We start from the raw sequence: 23922 nt of genomic DNA on the forward strand, positions 1-23922 counted from the left end.
CCATAATTGATAATGATATCGATATTGATTCATCAGTTGAAACAAATATACCACATGAGTGAGGGGATGCTGTGTGTGTGGGGAGGGTGGAATACGTATGAGAATTCTCTATTCTTTCAACTTTTCCATGAACCTAAAACTGTTATAAAAAATAAAGTATATTAAAATAATTTCTCCATTTTAGTTAATAAAAATTTCATTGTCGTCTACGGCCATGCCACCCTGAACAAGCCTGATCCTGTCTGATCTCGGAAGCTAAGCAGGGTCAGATCTGGTTAGTAATTGAATGGGAGACCACCTAGGAAGACCAGATGCTATAGGCATAAAAAATAAAAAATAAGGGATTACAAGCTGACAAATTCCTTGCAATCTGTGAGATCAACCAAGGGTTACTTCACCTAAAAAAAAAAAAAAAAAAAATTCATTCTCATTCTTGTTCAAAAAAAAAATTAAAAACCAACTCTAAAGTCATCCTTGACTTCTGTTCTGTCATTTATCATATCTTTGTATTCATCAGCAAATCCCATTGTACTATATTTAAATTCAATCAAAATCTACTTCTCACCATCTCCACAGCTACCACCATAATCCAATTCATCACAATCTGTTGTTAGATTATTAAAACCACTTTCTAAATGATCTTCCTATTCTACCTTTTGCTCATACTTCCCTAAAAGCCATAAAAGTGTTTCTTTCAAATTGGACAAAAAATTTGATAGGTGTAGAGAAAACATTTGACAAAAGCCAATCGCCATGCATAATAAAAGCTCTCAACAAACAAGAAATAGAGAACTTCCCTCACCAGGAAAAAAAAAAAAAAAGACATTTACAAAAAAAGCCTACAGGTAAAATCATACTTAATGGTGACATACTGAATGCTTTCTCCTTAAGATTGGGTAAAATAAAAAGATTTCCACTCTCAACAATTCTTTTTAACATTAGATTGGAGGTTCTAGCTAGTGCAATTAGGCGAGAAAAAGAGCTAAAAAATATTCAGATTGAAAAAGAAGCAATAAAACTCTCTTTAGACATGATCATATTCATAGAAATGTGATCATACATAAGAATCAACTAAAATACTACTAGAACTAATAAATGGATTCAGTAAGTTTGCAGGATACAAGATCAATACACAAAAACCGATTGTATTTCCATATACTGGCAATGAGCAATTCTAAAAGTAAATTAAGAAAACAGTTGCATTCACAGTAGAATGAAAAATCGACTACGTTATATTTCAGTTCTGAATCCTCCAAAGGTTTCTCTTCATACTTAGAGTAAAATTTCAGTGCTCTCATCCTGCCTCGTAAGGCTCAGTAATGAGATTACTCCCAGGTCCTTCTGTGATCTTGTCTCTTCCCATTGTCTCTCTCATTCACTTTGCTTCAGTCCCACTGGTATCTTTTCTGTTTCTCAGGTACGGCAGGTGTGCTACTTGGAACTCTTGTTTCTCAGACAAGCGTGGTCTGCTTCTTCACTTCTTTCTGTTACATCTTTGCTTCTGTTATCAACAACATAAAACAGTACCCACACCTCTACTCTCCTTACTCTTTAACCCCTTACATTGCTGTACACACATAGACACACATTTTTATTATCCTACAATATTCCTTTTGAAAATTTTTAAGTTTATAAAAAAAACCTGCAAGAATAGTCAACCAGCATCTACCTTTCATCTGGTTTTACCTACTTCAGTGTGCATCTCCCAAGAACAAGGTCATTCTTTAAAAAAAAAAAAATCACAATAAAATTATCACACTTAACAAAAATTATATTGATCTAATTGTGTTATGTAACATTCAGTCCATATTTGAATTACTCAGTTGTTCCAATGTTATATATTAATATCTGTTTTTTTCTTCAGTCCAGTATCTTAAAAAAAATCACATATTACATTTTATTTTATCTCTTTAGTCATCTTTAATCTAGAACAGTTCCCCAACTTCTTTTTGTCTTTCATGTTATTAACAATTTTGAAAAATTATTCTTGAATTTCAATGTGTTTAATTATTTTCTCATGATTATAGTCCAGTTCAACAGTTTTGGCAGGAATATCACAGGCAATACCACCATCTCATGTCAAGAGGATGTGATGCTGCCTATCTTTATATTTTCCTTATTTTCTTGCTTGTTTATCTTCCATCTCCTCATTAGAATATAAGCTGTATGAAAGCTGCAACTGTGTCTTTTTTGTTCACTCTTTCACCCTTAGATCTCATAGGTGTCTGTAAATATTTGTTGAATAGGTGAGTCTGCAGCCCACCTATTCGGATTTATCTCCAACACTGGGACACCTGACCACCCTAGTTTTCCATCAGGCAATGCCAGGTGGCATGCTCACTGACCCTTCACCCCACATTCAGCTGAGAGGTCCCTGAATGTGGATCTGTCTCAGAATTTGGGATATCCATTTAGATAAACATTGATCATATGTTCAAACACATGCATATCCATTTATTTATACATTACTTTCATATGCTACTGTTATAATCTATTAGATACAGTCTAAATGTATACATAAACGTTTAAAAATGACTTAAAAGTACATATAGATGGAAGTATTGTTTTCTTTCCAGATTCCAATGGCTTGTTTTCCCCACTCCTGGTGGGGTGCACAAATTTCTGTTTTAGGGATTACTGTTTTTACCTATCCTTGAGAGGAAATGTTTTAGTGTATAGAGTGTCCACAGGAGTCTCTTCACAGAACAGGACTTTGGTGGGGCGGCGGGGATCCAAGAACTCTTAGCTGGCTCTGGACAATCATATGTTTCCTTGTCTTGTTAAATCCCAGCGATAACTTTTGAGGCCTCCCTAAGAGGCCTCTAAAAGTCACTCAAAGTTGATAATATTTAAGATAAAGATTCTCTAAATCTCAATTTTTGACTTCTAGATGTTCAGCCAAGAAATATCTTTAGTTCTTGGAAAATGGTAAATTCTTAGAGGATAGCCCTTCCAGACCAGATTTTAAATGATGCAGCTCAGAATGTTGCTAGGAATTTGAATCATCTAGCACGCCTTTGAAAATCAGTCCCATAATTATCTGAAGGGCTCCTTTAATTAAATCCATGTTTCAGGATGCTTAATCCAAACTGAAACATTCCAGAAGTGTACTTACCGAAAATAATATATTGTGACCGTTTAAACCCCTAGTGCTTTAAATCAGCTACACCATAGTGGGTCTTCTAGTATCAGTGTGAAAAAAGTCTCATTTAAGAAGGATAGCTTCCTTAAGTGTAATATCAATTCGTGTCATTGTCTCTTTAATTGTTTCAAAACTTTTTTGCATGTTATAGCCATATCTCCTTTTCTTATGTCTCCTTTTCTTATGAAATTATATGAAATATGTTTGTCTTCAAGGCTTTCTTAATTTACATTTTTAATATGTTTTTTAAAGTTATTCTTCACCATAGTTCTGTGACTTAGGACACCATTGCTTAATGAATAATCAAATCATCTTTGAAAGTGCAATAACCAAGACTTTCAGAAAAGTGATGTGCTTTCCTTGTGAAACACAGATTTTCTGGGAAAATAAGACTTTCATGTGTCCTTCAGTATTCTCAATGTTATTTATGGTAGTTGGATGTTTGGTGAGTGCATCATGCCATTTGTTTAAATAAAAGAGATAGTTTCTTAATATTTTCCAATGTATTTTAGAATTTAAAGAGGCAGCTTAACATTTTGAGATTTCAAAAGGCATTGATTATATACAATTTCCTTCAAATGAGTGTACATCTCCTAAGGGGAAGAAAGGTTCAGTCACTGTTATAAATTATGTTTGGCAAATGTTATTGGAGAACATTGAAGATATTTTAGCAATAATTTCTGCTCAATCTTTTATTTGGGACACATTGTCATTTTCCTTATGAGTCTGTGAGTGATTAAAGGTCTTTTGGCTCATCTTATTAGACAGAAATTGTGAACCCTATAAACAAGACATTTTAAAAGACAGATGTCCAGAGAGTCATAAGCAAAAAATTAAAAAAGCCATGAATTAAAAAGTGAGCATGCACACACGTGCATCTACACACACACACACACACACATTTATCATGTATAACCAGCAGCTATTTTCATTGGCATCTGCTCTGGGTGTGCAGCATTAAGCTTTACAGTTTTCTAAGCATCTCAGGTACCATTTTATACCATTCAGTTGTGTCCAGCTTTCCATTATTGTTGGCAGGACATCCTTTGGAATGTCTGCTCTACTCAGGGGATGATCTCGTGCCAGCCTCTCATGGAGAAAGACACAAAAAAGAATCTGCAATTTAAATTAAAAAAAAAAAAATAGTGGTATATAATAAAATTGGCAAGGAAGCAAATGTCCTTAAAATCTTCATATCCTGAACAAAACTCAATTTCAGAAGGGTGGAGCATTCCCAAAACATTTTATAGCTCTTGCTCTATGATAAGGATCCTTAGAGAAAGATACCTTCCCTTAGCCTCAGTCAGAAGTTACTTGGATTACTAAGTCAGTAAAACATCTCAGAGACATCTAAGCATGTACTTTTTAAATTAAAAACTGGCTTTGCTCAAAGTAAACTGAGACAGAATTGGTTTTGGATATATTTTCCATAGAAGCACCTGCTTTGGGTGCAGCCACACATAGAAGGATTTTGGCACAATAAATTGTCTAACCCATTCAAGGGATGATATTTTGGATACAGTTCATGGCACCTTTTAAAGGCAATTTTTAGTGTTCTGTCTAGACTTATGTTCCGAGGTCAGCACACCGCCTTCGGATACTGTTCATTGGTTGAAATCAGAGAAGAGATGTGGAAATTCAAATTAAAGCCCTACCCCGTTTAGTGAGGCTGTGCCTCAGACTACAGGACTTTTGGGGAGAGCACCATTGTAAGAGGCGAAATATGTCAATATGAACCCAAACGAAAATTGGTTTGCAACCAAGATTACTTTTGTAACCTTATAATTTATTTTAAAATCTAGAAATATTTACATATTCTAAGAACATTACCTTGGTAGCTGAAACATAGGTTGGTGACTCAGGTCACTTGATAAAATTACATCAAAAATTATCCCATCTTGTTTGTGAAATATATATGCATATTTTTTGTGGCAATGTTAAACATCTTTTATGAATAGCTATCTTTTGATTCACTAGTATTGGGTACAACCCTATAAAACACATGTCACTCTATGGAATATTTCAAATATTAATTAATTGTGTCCTCTAACACATGGTGTCTTGTCACTTGGTGACCATGAGTGATCCCTAACAGGTTCCCCCCACCAGAGCTGGGCACTGCCTGAGCAATGTGTATCTAATTCAGTGAAACTTCTTCTATTCAAATCTTCAATTAGAAAGCTGGAGTTTGAGATAAACTCTCTGAGAGATTCTTAATCCATGTCTAACAGATTTGAACATGAATAGCAAAATCTAAATAGTTTCATGCCTTTAAGAACTATTCCATTGAAATTGTTTCCCTGATATATAAAACAAACACTGATTATCTACATTATATGTACTTGTCATGTACTTTAATTTTTATCTGATTTAGAACTTGCTCCAACCCCATTTTACATATGAGTATACTTAAGCTAAGAAGTAACTTGGCCAAAACTCATGCTTTTGAATCATGATGCTATAATGAAGTAACTTGGCCAAAACTCATGCTTTTGAATCATGATACTATAATGCCTTTATTTTTCCTTTGACGTTACCATTAATGTTCAAAAAGCTCATATTCCTCTAAATCAGGTGCTTTTTTTAATTCTTAAAAGAGTATGCAAAATTATATGTGCAAATAGGTATATGTATATTTCTTCTAGGAGCATGGAGCATGATTTCCATCAGGTTCTTAAGCTTATCTGTGACTCAAAACTGATTGAAGACTCCAATAGAGCAGCATTTTAGTAACAGGCAAAGAGTGGCTCCACCACTATAAATAAAGAATCAGATACATCATCAAGGCCTTTTAAAGAATATGTAATGTATATGGAAATTACACATTGACATGTGTATAAGAAAAGTGCTTTGTTACTGTTTTTATTTATACCAATAACATTTTAGAAATTGTTATGATTATGGGGTTCTTCAAATTTTAAATTGTTATGTGATGTTAGAAACCAGAAAGAAACTGTTGTGTTCCAAATTAAAAGTGATAGAAAATATGTAATTTATACACAGAATGTTGCTTGGAAAACATATTTTCTTGGCGTTGTATACATTAACAAAAGGAGAAAACATGGTGTTCTTATGTAGAGAGGCATAGCACTGCAGGAAGAGAAAACTAATGAAATTAAAGGAAAATAATTGGTAAATCATAAGTGCTTCTGTGAAAAGCCAAATATGTCAAAAATAGTTGGTATGTCCTCTACAAAGACAATTAGGGATAAATGAAGTTAAATAATGCCATAAAATATGTGGAAATGATAATTGAAGTTTATTAAAAGTAATAAAATGCTGCCATAATAATATACATCATGACAACATTGTCATTATATTATATTTTTTTGTTCCAATCAACTTATAACTATAAAATATATTCTCCTCTCACTGAGATCATGATCCCCTCTTTCTTCTGTACCTTCAAATTCTTTTTGTCTCATTACATAAACATGATCTAATATTTCTCATCATATAGCCCTCTCCTTAGTAAGTCTTCAAGATATTAAAACTCTTCTTTTCATATCCATTGTGAGTCTAACTCATTATCGCAATGTTTTTGCTCGTGTTATCAATAACCTTCTCCATGCTACCTTCTATTATCAGTTTTCAGATATCATCTTAAATAGTGGCTCAGAAGCATTTGACATGGTTAAATATGTTCTTCCTGAAATTCTCTTTTCATTTTATTTTCATTTTACTATTTTTTCATGGTACTTCTTCAAGTTTGATCTTGACTCCATTCTAGTCTCTGTCATAGGCTACTTTTCTTTCATCAACTCTTTAAATGTTAGTGTTCTCCAGGTTTCTGCTGCTAACCTTTGTCTTTTCTCATTCTATATTCTCCTTTCTCACCCTCATATATCATTCCAAACCATGGTTTCAACTACCACTTAAATTATGAAAACACTTTTTTACAAAGAGAATCAATTCATGATGATAAAGGAGGTAAAACTTCATCAAAGGAATAAAAAAATCCCAAATATTTGTGCACCTAATAACAGAGATTAAATATATGTAAGGCAAAAACTGATAGAACTGCAAGCAGAAATAGACAGATGTACAACTTTAGTTGGAAAATTTGACATTCTCTGTCAGTAATTGATAGAAATATACAGATTAGTATATAGAAGACCTCAACCAACTTGACTTTGACACTGACATTTATAAAACAACCTACCCAATGACAGCAGACCACACATTCTTTTCAAGTACACATTGAACATTCACCAGGATAGTCAAGGTGCTGCACTGTAAAACAAACCTACAGAGAAAATGCTCTCTGACCAAATCAGAATTAAGTTAGAAATCAATAACAAAAAAATTTTTTAATTCTCAAATATTTGGAAAATAAGCAATATATCTTTAAATAACCCATTGAGCAAAGAAGAAATTACAGGAAAATTTAAAAGTGTTTTGAACTGAATGAAAATAAAAACAACATATCATAATTTATGGATTGCAGTTAAAGCAGTTAGAAAAATATATAGCTTTAAAGGCTTATCTTAGCAAAGAAGATCTAAAATCAGTGACTGAACTTCTACCTTAAAAAGCACAAAAAGTGGAGAAAATTTTATCTAAGGAAAGGAAAAAAATAATGAATAAATCAATGAAGTAGAAACAGAAGCAATCGAGAAAATAAATGAAACCAAAGCTAGTTCTTTGATAAAAATCATACAGTTGATTAAAAGTTAGCTTGACTGAACAAGAAAGAAGATACAAATTACCAATATCATATGTGAAAAAGGAGATCTTACATTAACAAAAATAATAATACGGCAATATCATTAACAACTTTGTACAATAAATTTGGTAGTTTAAATGAAATGGAAAAAAAATTAAAAGATGCCAATTACCAAAAGTAATATGGAAGAAATAGGAAATCTAAACATCTTGCTATGTATCTAAAAATTGAATTTATAACTCTAAACTTTCCAACACACACACACACACACACACACACACACACACACACACACCCCCTGAGGCCAGATAGCTTCACTGGTCAGTTCTACCAACTATTTTAAAAGAAATTGTACTAATCCTATATATACTGAGGAAGTAGAGAACCTGGGGATACTTCTCAACTCATTTTATGAATTCAGCATTACTCTCTCCAAAACCAGATATTATTAAAAGTATAGAAAACATTAGACAAATATCTCTCCTGAACACAGATATAACTATTCTTTAAAAAAGCAAAGTATATTTCATAATATATGAAAAGGAAAATACATCATGATCATATAGAGTATATTCCAGGAATCCAAGTTTTTTTAGCTTTTGAAAATCAATCAATACAATTCATCATATTAAGAGCATTAAGGAGAAAGTCATATGACCATATCGATAAATGCTCCTTGGAAACATATTTGACAAAATACAATATCTATTTGTGTTTAAAAGTCCCAGCAAACTAAGAATAGAAAGAAACTTTCTTTACATGTGATGACATTAATTAGCTTGACTATAGTAACATTTCGGTGTTAGATATATATCACATCATAATGTTGTACACCTTAAATATATAAAATATTTATTAAAAACTATATATGTATCTTTAAATCTATACAAAGCTGATAGTTAGAAAATATATCTCACCTTTAATTTTTAAAATCGTGGTGATAAACATGGTTTTCTTATATTTTTGGTCAATTGCATATTGCTTTGTGCAATTGTATTATTCATTTTTGTTTTTCTGATTTATGAAAGCTCTTTATATACTAAAACCTTTAGGCACTTTTCTGAAGAAAGAGGAAGGAGGGGAGGAAGGAAGGAAGGAAGGAAGGAAGGAAGGAAGGAAGAAGGAAGGAAGGAAGGAAAGGAAGGAAGGAAGAAAAACTCTCTCAGCTTCATAAAAGGCATCTAAAAAACTTAAAGTTAATATTATACTTATTAGTAAAAGACTGAATAAATTTGCCACAAGATCAGGAAATGGAAAGTAGGTTTGTTCTCAAGACTTCTATTCAACGTTATACAGTAGATCCTAGCCAATGTAATAAAGCAGGACAAAGAAGTAAAAGATATACAGATTGGAAAGGAAGATTATATAAATAACCTAAAGGAATCTACAAAAAAAAAAAAGCTATTACAACTATTAAATGCATTTAGCAGAGTTACAGAATACAAAATCAAACTGCAAAAATTCAAACATATTCCTATATAGTAGTAATGAACAAAAGAAAGTGAAAATTTTAAAATGTCATTTAGAAAGCATTTAAAATATAACATATCTAAAGAAAAATAAAACAGCATATGTGCAAACCTGTACATTGGAAAATAGACTCCTCCTCTAAAAAACCCTTAGAGAAATTATAGAATGACTAAATAAATGTAGCCTTATCCCACGTTCATGAATTGAAAAACTCAATATTGTTAAAATGTCAATTTTCTTTAAATTGATCCATAGATTTTATGCAAATCTGATCAAAATCTCAGCATTGTTTTGGGTAGATATATTCAATCTGATTCTAGCATGTGGAAATGTACAGGGACTAGAATATCCAAAACAATTTTGAAAATAAAGGAAAAAGTTGGAGGACTTCTATTACCTAATTTCAAGGTATTTTAAAATCACTGTTATCAAGAAAGAGTGGTATTGGTGTTAGGATTGTAATGTAAAGAATAGAACAGAAGAGTAATTCCAGAGGGAGGTCTGTCCGTATATGGTAATTTTATTTTTCCAAAAGATTTCAATGTAAATTCAAAGGGGGAAATAATGTCTTTTCAACTAATGGTAGAGAAACTGAATATCAACTTTGGAAAAATAATTAACTATAAACCTTACCTCATACCATACTAAAAAAATAACTCAAAATGGATCTACACCTACAAGTAAATAGTGGTTTTAAACACATCTGCAAAATGCTGAGTCTTCTTGAATATAGGCCAGTTTGAATATGACCAATGTTAGCAGCTTGCTCTGAGAATAGGTGATTGCGTGACTTCTGAGGCTAGGTTTTAAGGTGTATGACATCATCTTTCTGGCTCTTTTGCTGAAGATGTTGTTTGAACCCAGCCATATGTAGAAAGCCCAGGCCATATGTAGGTATTCTAGCCACTAACTCCAGCTGTAATCTCAGCTGATAGACCATACCACACATGTGAGTGAATGATCCTTGAGATGATTTCAGCCCTAGCTGTCCCAACTGACATTAAGTGAGGCAGATATAAGCAGTCCTCTCCAGGCTTGGTTCAAATTGCAAATTTATGAGCCAAATGAATGTTGTTGCTATCTTAAGTCACTGCATTGTGGTATGTTTTGTTATGCAGCAATAGACAACTAAAACAAGATAAGAGGTAAACTATAAAATTTTTCAAAAGAAAACAGGAAAAAATATTCATGGCTAGGGTTAGGCAAAGATTTCTTTAAGGGACGCAAAAACACAAAGCATAAAAGAACAATATTGATAAATTGGTCATCAACAACATTGAAGAACTTCTGCTCTTCCAAAGACACTGTTAAGAAAATGAAAAGGCAAATTTGTAATGCATATATCTGACCAACTGTTGGTATACAGAACATATGATAAATTCCTATATCTCAATAATATGAAGACAAATACCATATTTAAATAAAGGCAAATCTTTGTATGGATATTTTACAAAAGGAGATACATAAATGTCCAATAAGCACATAAATAAATGCTCATCAACATCATTAATTAGTCATTAGGAAAATGCATCTTTAAACTTCAGTGAGATGCCACTACACATCTTCTAGAATGTCTAAAATTAAATAGGCTGACAACACCAAAAGTCTGCTAATATATGGAGCATCTGGAATTCCTATATATTGTTGGTAGAAATGTAAAATTGTACAACATTTTGACAGTTTTTTATTTAGCTGTAAAGCCCCTTTGGAAAACAGTTTGTTAGTTTTTAATATCATTTTTATATAAACACATACCGAAGGGCTCAGCAATTTTATTAGTAGCTGTTTACCCAAAGGAAAGGAAATAATACGTCTATACAAATACTTGTATAACTTGGTTCTCAGACAACCATATAGGGTGATGTATTCTAAATTCTGTACTTAATACTTTTTGTAAGGTTAAGAATTTTAACTAGTCTTACTGCCCTTTTCCTTTCTCGAAAGATATATCTAGTGGATCCCAAAGTCGTGGGCTCCCTAGGTCATGGGCTCACTCCTGCACTGTCTTTCCTGTACAGTAGTCAGACAGTCCCCTCGTCCAATGCTATGCTGTGTGGGATTCTATGCCTGTGGATGAGGCATTCCACAAGCCACTGGAGAGTGATGGTGGCACAGGCAGTATAGGAAACACAAGGATATAGTAAAAGTAGAAGCTGTATCCTGGGATTATCATTGACTAAATTGTGAAGCTCCTTTTTGGCTATATTTGTTTACTTTGAATACTCGCTATCTCTAAACTGTTCAGGATGCTAGAGATTTTAGGTTACTCACAGAGACATTTCTTCAAATATCTTCTGTATTAGTCGGGGTTCTACAAAGAAATAAACAGTAGAAGATATATGTGTAATTGGCTCCTATGATTATGGAGGCAGAGAAGTCTTATTAAGGGTGTGGTTCTGGGCAAAGATATGCTAAGGGCCAACTTCTGCTTCTGTGATCTGCTTGCTTTTTTGATGTTAACTAGGGTGCGGTTAATCTGTTTGCTTGCTTGATGTTAAATCAGGGTGTGGTTCTAGGCTTTATAAACTGCCTCTTTTGGGAGCTCAGGGCTGATCTCGAACCCTGCATGGTAGAGAGTCAGTCACCGCCGGCTAATAAAGGCTCATAATTCATCTCGATTGGCTCCGTGGGTCTTAGAATTGATCACGCCACAACATTTGGAAGCCCCAGCGAGATCTCTCCAGAGGGGGAGATCTCCTAAGACCCGTGACCCTGGCCACCTTGGGCGAGGACCTGCCCCATCCAGGGGATGGCTGCTGAGAGACATTCCTCAGCTTGGGGCTGATCTCCTCGAACCCTGCGTGGTAGAGAGTCAATCGCCAGCTGGCTAATAAAAGCTCATAATTCATGTCAATTGGCTCCGTGGGTCTTAGAATTGATTGTGCCACAACAGTCCCATGACCTGCCATCAGCAAACTGGAGACCCAGAACAGTTGGTGTTATAATTCAGTCCGAATCTGAGGGCTCGAAGAACTAGTGGGGTGGATAGTATAAATCCCAGGCTAAGGGTCAGAAAAGAGAGGAGGTGTACCAGCTCAGCCTTGAGGTAGAAAAAAGGAGCAAATTCCTCCTTCCTCGCCTTTTGTTCTATTCGCACCCTTAAGGACTAGATGATACCCACCCACATTAGGGAGGGCAATCTACTTTATTGAGTCCACCAATTCAAATACTAATCTTATATAGACTCGCCCTCACAGACACTTCCAGAAATAGGCTTAATCTTCCCATCCTGTGGCTAGCCAAATTGACACGTAAAATTAACCATCTGATCTTCTATGTGGGAACTGCCTTAATCTCTAAAATTATTCCTATCTCACCTTCCTCTCCCTTTCTTACTTAGTGGCCTGATCTCAGCTAGCTGTTAAGGAGGGAGATGATCTGATAAGTTTAGATTAAGTATAAATAATAACAAAGTTTTAAATGTGCTACCTTTCTTGCAACATTTGCCTTTTAATCATTCAAGATAGTCAACTTCTTTTTTAATGTCAATGACTCAACCTAATGAATCTTGATATACATTTTCTAGATATTAAAGATAGTAAATTTTATGTACAGGGCCTTCCATGAACTTTCAGTTTACATTATATATGTAATTTCATATGTTGTAAAGATTGTCCTGAATATCTATAAATAAAAACTTTGCCAGAATATAATAAGTGCCAACAGAATCAACTCTTTTAAACTCAGCTTTCTCATGTGGAGATAAAGCATTCTCTTTACTGTCTCCAGGGAATTGTTAAAAATGAATGAAAGAAGTATATTGTTTTCCCCAAAGAACATCTACATATTAATAAAAAATTTTATATGCTTTTTTAATAAATAGCCTGGAACAGGGGTTCTATCCCTGATGACAGCCCAGTCTCTGGAGTATAGCCTTGATTGTAAACTGCACTTAAAGGAGTAATTTACATAGTTCATAGACCAGAATTTCTATAGAGATGTGAGAACCTCTTATAAAAGCTGGGCAAAAAATTCAAATCAATTTCAAATGTTGTATACTTCACTTAGTGCTTATCTTGAATTTTTGTTCATTACTGAAAAGAATTGGCTATGTATACATAAATAGTAATATCTTAAGTGTCTAAATTTTAGAATATATGTGCATTGTGACTGCTGACAGGCTAATCGAATGGCATTTTGAATTGTTTTTCTTACATATTATTAGTAAGGACTGCTTAAGTTTACTTTTCATTATTATGCTGTTAAGCATTTCATGTTGTCCACTGTCAGTATATGTAACGATGTTAACTTTCCTAGGGATAGAAAGGAATCTTTTCTACCAACATGAAAACTATAAATGACTGTTTTCATGAAAGTGGAAATAAAGTTGAAAATCTTAAGAGGTTATAGAAATTTTGGAAAAAATAATCAAATACGTTTAGTTAAGAAGTCTTTTAATTGGTGTAATTTCTAAAATGAATCCCTACAAAACCAGAACCTTCAAAAAGAGAAGCCAGATTCAAACAAATGATACATACTGTTTCTAGGTTGATGGCACATAGAAACCTCACATTCCAACTGTCTTTTCCTCCATTTAGTTCTTGTTTTGGTGTTCTAGACTGACAATATATGCTGGTACATGTGCTGTAAATCTGGAATTTATACACTTCATTTTCACTTATCTCCCAAATTTCACTGGGTACCATTTTGTTAATTTTACCTCTGAAATTATTCTTGAGTTTATCTCTTCCTCTTGATCGATCTCACTCTTTTCTTCTGAATTACAATAAAAACATTCTAAATAAATTCCTAGCCTATAATTCTCTTGGAATCAGGCTGATGTTTTATTGCATCAAAATAATCTTTCTTAAAGGAAAGTAGGATATGGTATTCATCCCAGTAAATATCATGCAGCAGCACTTTCAAAACCTATATCTATAATCCCTGAACTTGGATAGTCATCAGAATTGTAAGAGGAATTAGTAAAAAAACATGGGTTTATAGAGTCTGAAAATCTGCCTTTTCAATAGTTTCTCAGGTGATTATGATCAGTAGTTTCCCAGGTGATTAGGATGATCATGCTCCATCCCAGGAAAAGAAAACAGTGATCTATAGCATTAAGGGTACATTCCTTGGCATCACACCCTAAGCCTTTCATTATGGACTTCGATTATCTTTCCTTTCTCATCTTCACTATTAACCCCAAGGTTAATGTTATCTCTCTGTCAACAGAATGGAACATTTTAATACTTTTTAAATAATATCTCAGTATTTCATGGATACATTCCTAGAAACATGCAATGTCCCAAGACTGAGTCAAAACGAAACAACAAATCTGAACCAAATGATTACTACTAACGAAATCAAATCAGTAATCAAAAAACATCCAACAAACAAAAGTCTCAACCACATAGCTTCACAGGAGAATTTTACCAAACATTCAAAGAGAAATCAATACCTATTTTTCTCAAACTATTCCAAAAAATTCAAGAGGTGGGAAGGCTTCCAACCTCATTTTATGAGTCCACCATTACTGTGATTCCAAAACCAGATGAGGACATTACAGAAAAAGAAAATTATAGGTCAATATCCCTGATGAACATACATGTAAAAATCTTCAACAAAATAATAGCAAACCAAATTTAGCAATACATTAAAAAGATAATATACCATGATCAGGTGGGATTTACTCCTGGGATGCAAGGTTGGTTCGATATCCACAAGTCAATTAATGTGTTACAGATTAACAAATTGAAAGATTAAAATCATATGATCATATCAATAGATGGAGAAAGAGCATTCGACTATATCTAGCATCCATTTACGATAAAAACTCTCAGCAAAAAGGGAACAGAGGGACTATACTGCAACATAATAAAGCCTATATACGAAAAACCCACAGCTAACATCATACCAATGGAAAAAAGCTAAAAGCATTTTTCTTAAGATCAGGAACAAGACAAAGATGTCCACTCTCACTACTTTTATGCAACATAGTATTAGAAATGCTAAGCATAGCAATCAGACAAGAAAGAGAAGAAGAAGCATCCAAATTGGAAAGGAAGAAGTAAAACAGTCATTATTTGCAGATGACATGAAACTACATAAAGAGAACCCTAAAGATTCCACCAAAAACCTGTCAGAACTGATAAATGAATTCAGTAAAGTAGCATGATAAAAAATAAATATCCAGAAATCGATTGCACATTTATACACCAATGATGACCTAGCAGAAAGAAAAATTAAGAAAACAATCTCATTTACAATTTCACCAAAAACAATAAAATACCTAGGAATAAATTTAACCAAGGTGGTAAAAGACCTGTACTTGGAAAAGTATAAAACATTGAAGAAAAATTTTGAAGAAGATACAAATAAATGGAAGCATGTACTGTGATCATGGATTAGAAGAATTAATATTCCTAAAATGTCCATACTACCCAAAGCAGTCCATAAATTCAATGCAATCTCTATCAAAATACCAATGGCATTTTTTACAGAATTAGAACAAATAATCCTAAAATTTAAATTTAACCATAAAAGACCCCATATAGCCATAACGATCTTGAGAAAGTTGAACAAAGTTGGAGGTATCATACTACCAGATATCAAACTATACTACAAGTCTATAGTAATCAAAACAGCATGGTACTGGCACAAAAACAGACATGAAGATCAATGGAACAGAATGGAGAACCCAGAAATAACTCCTTGCCTATATGGTCATTTAATCTCTGACAAAGGAGGCAAGAGTATATAAGGGAGTAAAGACAGTCTCTTCAATAAATGGTGTTGGGAAAACTGGACAGATACACACACAAAAATGAAATCTGACCACCTTCTTACACCATATATAAGAATAAATTTAAATAGATTAGAGACTTAAATGTAAGACCTGAAACCATAAAACTCCTGGAAGAAAACATAGGCAGCAAACTCAGTGACATTGCTCTTAGTAATTTTTCTGATATATCTTCTCGGGCAAGGGAAACAAAAATAAATAAATAAGTGAGACTACATCAAACTAAAAAGTTTTTGCACAACAAAGAAACCTTCAATGAAACAAAAACCTAACCTACTGAACAGGAGATATTTGCCTATGATATATCTGATAAGGGGTTAATATTAAAAATTTATAAAGAACTCATACAACTCAACATCAAAAACAAACAATCCAATTAAAAAACGGGCAGAAGATCTGAATAGGTATATCTTCAAAAAGGACATACAGATGGCCAACAGACATATGAACAGATGCTCAACATCACTAATCATCAGAGAAAGGCAAATTAAAACTCCAATGAGATATCCCCCCACACCTGTCACAATGGCTGACATCAATGAATCAAAAAACAAGAAGTGTTGTCGAGGATGTGTAGAAGAGAGAACTCTGTGCACTGCTGGTGGAATTGCAGATTGGTACAGCTACTGTGGAAAACAGTTTGGAGTTTCCTCAAACAATTAAAAATAGAATTACCACATGACCCAGCAATTGCACTTCTGGATATTTATCTAAAGAAAACCAAAACACTAATTCGAAAAGACATGTGCACCCCTATGTTCACTGCAACACTATTTACAATAGCCAAGATATGAAAGCAATCTAAATGCCCTTCGATAGACAATTAGATAAAGAAGAGGTGGTACATATACAATGGAATATTACTCAGCCATAAAAAATGAAATCTTACCATTTCCAACAACACAGATGGACCTAGAGGGTATCATGCTGAGTGAACAAAGTCAGACAAAGAAAAATACCATATAATTTCATTTATATGTGGAATCTAAAGAACAAAATAAATGAACAAACAAAATGAAAACAAATGTATAGACACAGAGAACAAAATGGTGATTGCTAGATGGAAGGAAGGTTAGGGGACTGGGTGAAAAAGGTAAAGGGATTAAGAAGTGTAAATTGGTAGTTACAAAATAGCCATGGAGATGTGAAATACAGCATAGGGAATATAGTCAGTAATATTGTAATAACCACATATAGCGCCAGGTGGATACTAGACTCATCAGGGGGATCACTTTGTAAATTATATAAATGTGTTACTACTCTGCTGTACACTTGAAACGAATATAAAATAATATTAAATGTCAACTCTAACTGAAAAAAATCTCTCAGCATTTCAAATATCTAGCAATCCAAAATTAGTATGGTTATAGACAAATCGAGAAACATAATTAACAATAGGACTCTGTACCTCACAATTAGGATATATACATTCTTGTTAAGTACAATGGAATATTTATAAAAACTGACTGTAGGTTAGGTTCATATAATGTAGATCTTATGATTATATTAAAAATTAGTATCATAGAAGCCACTTTTTAACTACAGCACAATTTTAGAAATCCATAAATATATCTAAAATACATTTGATTAAGTTAAAACATAGTTTTTTTAATAACTCATGAGTTAAAGAATCAAAAATAGAAATTATTTGAAACTAAGTGATAATGGAAATACTATTTATCGAAATTAGTGGAATATTGCCAAGATACTTATAATTTAAAAACTTTGTGCATATAATAAAAAGGAACTAAAATAACGAACTGTTTAAACTTAGAAGTATAACAAATAAATGAAAAGGATAAGAAAAAAATAATGAAGAAAGCAGGAAATGACATAGAAAACAAAAAATTACTTCGGATTTATATGTAATTAACATATTTGGTGGTCAAAAATAGTTGAATCCTAGAAATTATGGTTTGAATACAGTAGAGACAATTCTCAAAGCCTAAAGTTGATCCTTTGGAAATAAGAGTAAAATAAAAAGAGAATGGGCATTTGTAGGAGTAAAGCAAAACTGGAAAAATCTACTCTCTATTTGTATGACTTGGAAACACTTAAATTTTCTAGCCCTCAATTTTCTTAATAGACAAGTGTGAACAATAATTATTTTCTAAATATTATGGAATTTAATGAGACATGTAATATGCTTATAACATCTGACTTATAATTTATGTATACTCAGTTCTCTTTTTCTTAAAATACAAGATAGTATTCACCCACTAGATTTTACTTCTTGTATTAATTTTAAAAACAATGCTTTAAACCCATTTTAGAGGAACTCAAAGAAAATAAAATGTGAATGCAGATGATTTGTCCAATGCAAATCACATTATAATTAATATCATTATGTTCAACTAAATTATATTTCCAAGAAGCTGCAGTTCCCAACCTAGCAACGAGATACTACCTGTGTAGCATTTTACTATGGAGTAAGAAGAAATAAAGGGGAGGACACATAGCAGGAAAAAGAAAGGCCCTCAAATATAGACTTAAATCAAGAGTTAGATTCTAATTCTGTGCCAGTTGGATAGGCCTCCTCCTGTCTTCACTGCGTAGCTCTCCATATGTCTCCAATTTTAAACAAAGCCACTCCCAACAGGAGCTCTACCTCAAAGAAGCCTTAGAAATGGCTGAGTGTCAGAGTCTTCAGGGTACTTAAAATATATTTGCTCTGACAGGATCTTGAACACCTGCAGTTATTTCAAAGGAATTTTGATCCAACAATAATTCACATAATTTATCATCTGGAGATGCCAAAAATTCTTTGAAAAACTGTGCTGTAGTTAGCAAAAGAAAAAAAAAATGATGGTGGGTGGCAGTATTTTCACATAGGATTTTTTTACGGGGATCATTAAATTCTTGTTTTTTTTTTCTTTCTAGTCTCAGTTTCTTCATACTTGAAACAAGGACTGCTGATTTATTTTTGGAACTTTATTGTGTGCTTACAATTAACACATACAAAGGGACTATTATTTCAACAGATTTGGGCTTTCAGTTTTATCTCAAGTGAGAGAAAACTGGGAGTTTCACCTTAAAAACACTGATAATTTTTAGAAATTCCATGATTTTCCTTTTAACGAAATCACACTGAGATTTGAACATATTTAGTGAATAAGTGAAGAAACATGTTCAATCAGAAAGAATAAGGATTTGGATTTTTTACAATCCCAGTCATACAATAAATCTTTCATTCAAACTGAGGTCCCTGAGCAAGCTGGAGCAGAAAGTACACTGCGTTGTGATTCCCTTTGTGAAAACAATCAGAAGTGCTCAGGAAGAAAGAAATCTGGGGAAAGAGGGGTAGTTTGGACATTGTGGATTATAGAGAACCCATTCTGATTGAGAGAAATTAGGGAACTTTTGGATCCATTTGCATTCAGAATGAGTAAGAAGATTAATGCTTTCGTAAGCAAATGAATGCAAAGTGGAGTTGATTGGAACAAATCTATAAAAAGGCTCTATGTCATCATTATGGACAATTTAATTAGAAAATGTGCTTATGAAAGTTAATGTCTTCTAAAGTTATTTTATGAGTGTTTTTGTATTAAAAAGAAATACTAATATTAAATAGAAAGTAGGCAATTAGTACTAACATCTAAAGAAAAACTTTTTTTTTTTAAATATTCTTTCTATCTGAGAGGTGTTTACCTGGTCCTCTCCTAGCAGCCCATGACTGAGATAATTCTAATTTCTCTGTTGGTCTGATCCTAAGTAGAAACCACTGGGCACAATGTTGAGGCTTTTAGGGCGACGGCTGACTTCTTGGAGAAATGGGAAAACCTCTACATTTTCTTCTTCTCAAGTTCTTTCTGTTTAATAGAAATGATGCTTCATAAAAACAGAGTTGCCAAATATCAGTGTCTTTTCAATCACCTGAGTAGTAATTTTGACTTTTTATCCTAAAAACCTGTTCTTTTATTGATTTGCATGAATCAATCAGGATTCAGAAAGGGTGGTTAAAGGACCCAGTATGCAAAAATAAAGTGCCCATTTTCAGACTGGATCAACTTGCCATAGAAAGTATTGCCAACATCATTTTCATTTAGCTCTTCCAAACCTCAAGATTTGGCTTTCCTACTTGGAAAAAATATATAAGTGCATGACCATACTCCTGAGAGAGTTCTGTACCTCAAAAACCCAAGTTATACCCATAGATATGAATGAAAGGGCATGGATGGCCTAAATGTATCTCTCTTCCAAATGGGTAAAGGGAATTAGTGGGTTGCTGAAGTAACATATTTAAACAAGCATATCTTCTTCATCCTTTTTTTTTTTTTAAGTCCAGATTGATCGACCTACCAGAGAGCAGAACTGAAGGATGTTGCGGTTTTACTTGGGAAGTGGGTTCAAAAACTTTTTGCTGCTAAATAATATGGATAATTTTTATTTTATTTTACGATGGAAAAATAGACTTATCCCGACTAACCCAGTTAGCAAAATCTCAGTCCAACTTTTCAAATGGGTTCTATTGAATCAAGTGCTCTAAGTTAATCTTCAGTTTTCTGGCTTCAGGGGGAAAAAAAAACAAAACAAAACATGTCCATTCTGAAATGGAACAAAGTTTAAACACAGCTTTCTCTTCTGCTCCTGGGTGGTTTGACACAATTCTAAACTAAAGACTTGTGCACTCACAGCATGACCGAGATCACCTCCCCCATCTCCTGCTGTTTCTTTATGGTGGCTCTTGATTGCAAACCTGCTATTATAGCCTTCTGGAATCCTTAACCCTTTCAAAGTAGTTTTTCCTTCCCTCTCTATTTTAGTTTGCTCCATATTTCAGTGATGAGTCTTGCTGAATCACCTCAGAACTTGTGATTTTTGTAGACCTGTTATAAGACCATAATATTCATAGATTTCTATGGTGCGACAGTGGAGTTTATTAAAGTTTAATTGTTAAATTGTATTTTTATTATTATTATTAGGGCCTTCCTTAGAGTTTGTGAGTTCAGAGAGCCAGGTTTGGGGCTAGACAATACCATTTGCATGTAAATATGAGATTCCCTTACTAGCTACATGACTTTTGGAATGTTTTGACACCTCTAATTAGTTTTATCATCTTAAAAAAAGTGTTGAGAATGAAAACTACCTCAGAGAGTTGTGAAGATTAAATGAGTTAATGTATACAAAGCACCTAAAAATATGCTTGGCACATATGAGCTCAGTTAGCTCTTAATGACTAAAAGTAGATGTGACTTTTAAGATGTGGGAAAGAGTAAACTTTTCAAAATTGATTCTCAGAATCCCGTAAATGATTAATTTAAACTAACCACATTAATATATGTCGTTAAAGGCTAAGATACAAAGTATTTAAGTCTCTCTATATATATGGTAGGAATACATCTTTTTCATTGTAAAGATTTAAGAAATAGGTAATAGACCTATCATAAAAGAATTTGCCATATGAAAGTATTATTTAAATTATAAATAGATACGAAATGAGTGTTCAGTCCTAGGAATGTGAAATCCAATGATATTCTGATATGCAGAGACATAGCTTCCTGCTGCCCCATAGTGGCAGTTGATGTCAGTGCAGTCTCCTCCCTGCAGGTGGTCAGTGAGACTCCATGAAAACATAGAGTACTAGAAAGGTAAACACACTTCTCTAGTCTTATCAGTAAAGACCACTGGGGAAATGGATGATAAGAAAAGAAGCAGGATTCTACCCACAGAAGAAAACAAACAAGTGTCAGAATGATCCGACCTGGGAAGTATGATACCTGGGAAGAAAGATGTCATTAATTCAAATGGCATGTACAGACTTGCCCTAAATTGCTGTGAGTTTGCATGCACTGCTGTAGATTGGCCTTTGCAAATCTGTTCCTTTGTTCTATCTACGTATCTATGTATCTATCTATCTATCTACCTTATTTTTTAAGTAATACTACTCTTATGGCATTACTCAACATAGGTGTATTTGGAAAGCCGGCAATTTAGTGACACTTTGAACTGTTACATTTGAAAAAAAAATTGTATCTTTTATTTAGAAGAGAGGCTGAGTTTACAGGGCAAATGCATGGCACTAAAAATCTCAGCATCCTTAAACTCTTCTATGCCTTCCAGAGCAATTCAGCTCTGCCTCCAAACTTGCATTTCCTACTTAGTAAGCAAAAGTTATGATTAACTGGACTACTCATTCTTAGCAGGCAATTTGTGATCAACTGTTGTTTCAAGAGAATGCCCCTTATCCATGCCTAGGAGCTTTATTAAAGTATTCACTCTTACTATACAAGTCTCTCGCTAACAGGAGTGCTAGTAGGTAGATTTTTCTTCATCTCATTGTAATTTCAATCAGGTATTGGCAACTGCTTGGTATTGATGTCTCAGATATTGCCTGGCCCTGCTCTTTCCAGGCTTTTAAACATGAATTTCACCATCTCCATTGTTCCCAGATCCAATATGTTGTCAGGTTTGGTCCATTTTGACCCTGCAGTATCGCCAGCACACCACCCCTCACTCCCCACCATGCTTTTTCTCTCCATTCTCCTGATGCTGCCAAAGTCAAGCCCCAAGTACGTCTAAATTTTGCCACAGCCTTAAAAATCACTTCCCTTCCACCTTCCATTAAGAAACTGTGATAGAGTAGATATATGCTTTGGAGTCAGAAAAACCCAGTTTGAATTTCAGCTTCACCACTTACTTTTCTATGTAATCTTTGGCAATTGATCCTTATGTTCCTCATCCTAAAATGACAAAATAATTTCTCTTCAAAGAGTTATTCTTACATAAGAATCCAACATACTATTAGGCACTGTGTTGATACTTTCTAAAATACCAGTTTTCATTTTCCCCTTTCTTCTCTGTGGAGGATTTAAGAGCAGGGCAGTGGAAACTGTTGCCTTGGTTACAGGTAATAAAGGAGTCCATTTTAAATTTTAGGAAATTTAAAAGCAACAATATAAATGACTAAAAGATCATTTTGCGTGATATACTGGACACGTACCACTCTAAACATGTCAATGATAAAATGTTTCCCCTTTAAATTTTTTTTGTTAGTATAAATTCTAAAGAATTACTGTTGTTGCTATTGAATTTCAACAGTAACTTCAAATTACAATAGCTTCAAATTAGCATGTTTGTATTATTTATCTTTTAACAAAAATAAAGAATTTCCCTTTATATAGTCCCACCCTGACACACACACACTAAGCTATATGCCTTTGCTCTCTGAGTATGGAAATGTTTAACATGCTTCAGATGCCATTTGAATCTCTCAAACCTGTGGTATTACATATTCTTGCATTTAAACAGTAGATCTGAAATAAATAATGAAATATGAAAACAAATAGCCCAGGGTCTGTAAAAATAAAAAAAAGCAGGATTTGAGTCAATTCTATTCTGTCAGTCTATATGATCATGTGGAGTTTTCATTTGTATTTAAATTTTCTAAATTATTGTGACATAGGATGTTTATGAATCTCTGCCAAACTTATTCTTATATTTAAGGCTGTAACTGACCACAGAATATTGGTTGCCTCATGTGAAAGAAAATTTTCAAACTTAAAATTAAGAAAACATGTTTTCTTATCAACTCAGAATAAAGAGAAATTGACAAATCTGGTTATATTTGCTATTGACTGGGAATATGCAAAATGTCAATTTTGATAAAGTTGCAAAAATTAAGACTCTTAAAAACTTTGATGTTAATATTTATTACTATGGCAGGCTAATCTGTATATATAAGATTTTCCTTTTTCAACAATACATTTAAAAACATTAAGAAGTTTATCTATATGTATATACATGTATTTGCTCTATCATATTGATTTTGTTTTTAATTTTTAGTGGTATAATTATATCACGAAATTATAGAAAAAAATCTTAATTTCTGCTCTTCTTTTCTATCCATTATTATTTATTTTACTTCATGATTTACTTAAAATAAAGAGATTGTTAAAAAGTGAT

General features: G+C 33.3%; 1 pseudogene; it reads left to right on the plus strand.

The window, feature by feature from the left end:
- Positions 1-204: 204 nt before the first annotated feature.
- Positions 205-323, plus strand: LOC120590995 (uncharacterized; annotated as a pseudogene).
- Positions 324-23922: the final 23599 nt, after the last annotated feature.

The sequence above is a fragment of the Pteropus medius genome, unplaced genomic scaffold (genome assembly GCF_902729225.1).
Source record: "Pteropus medius unplaced genomic scaffold, Ma_sr-lr_union100, whole genome shotgun sequence".
Lineage (NCBI taxonomy): Eukaryota > Metazoa > Chordata > Mammalia > Chiroptera > Pteropodidae > Pteropus > Pteropus medius.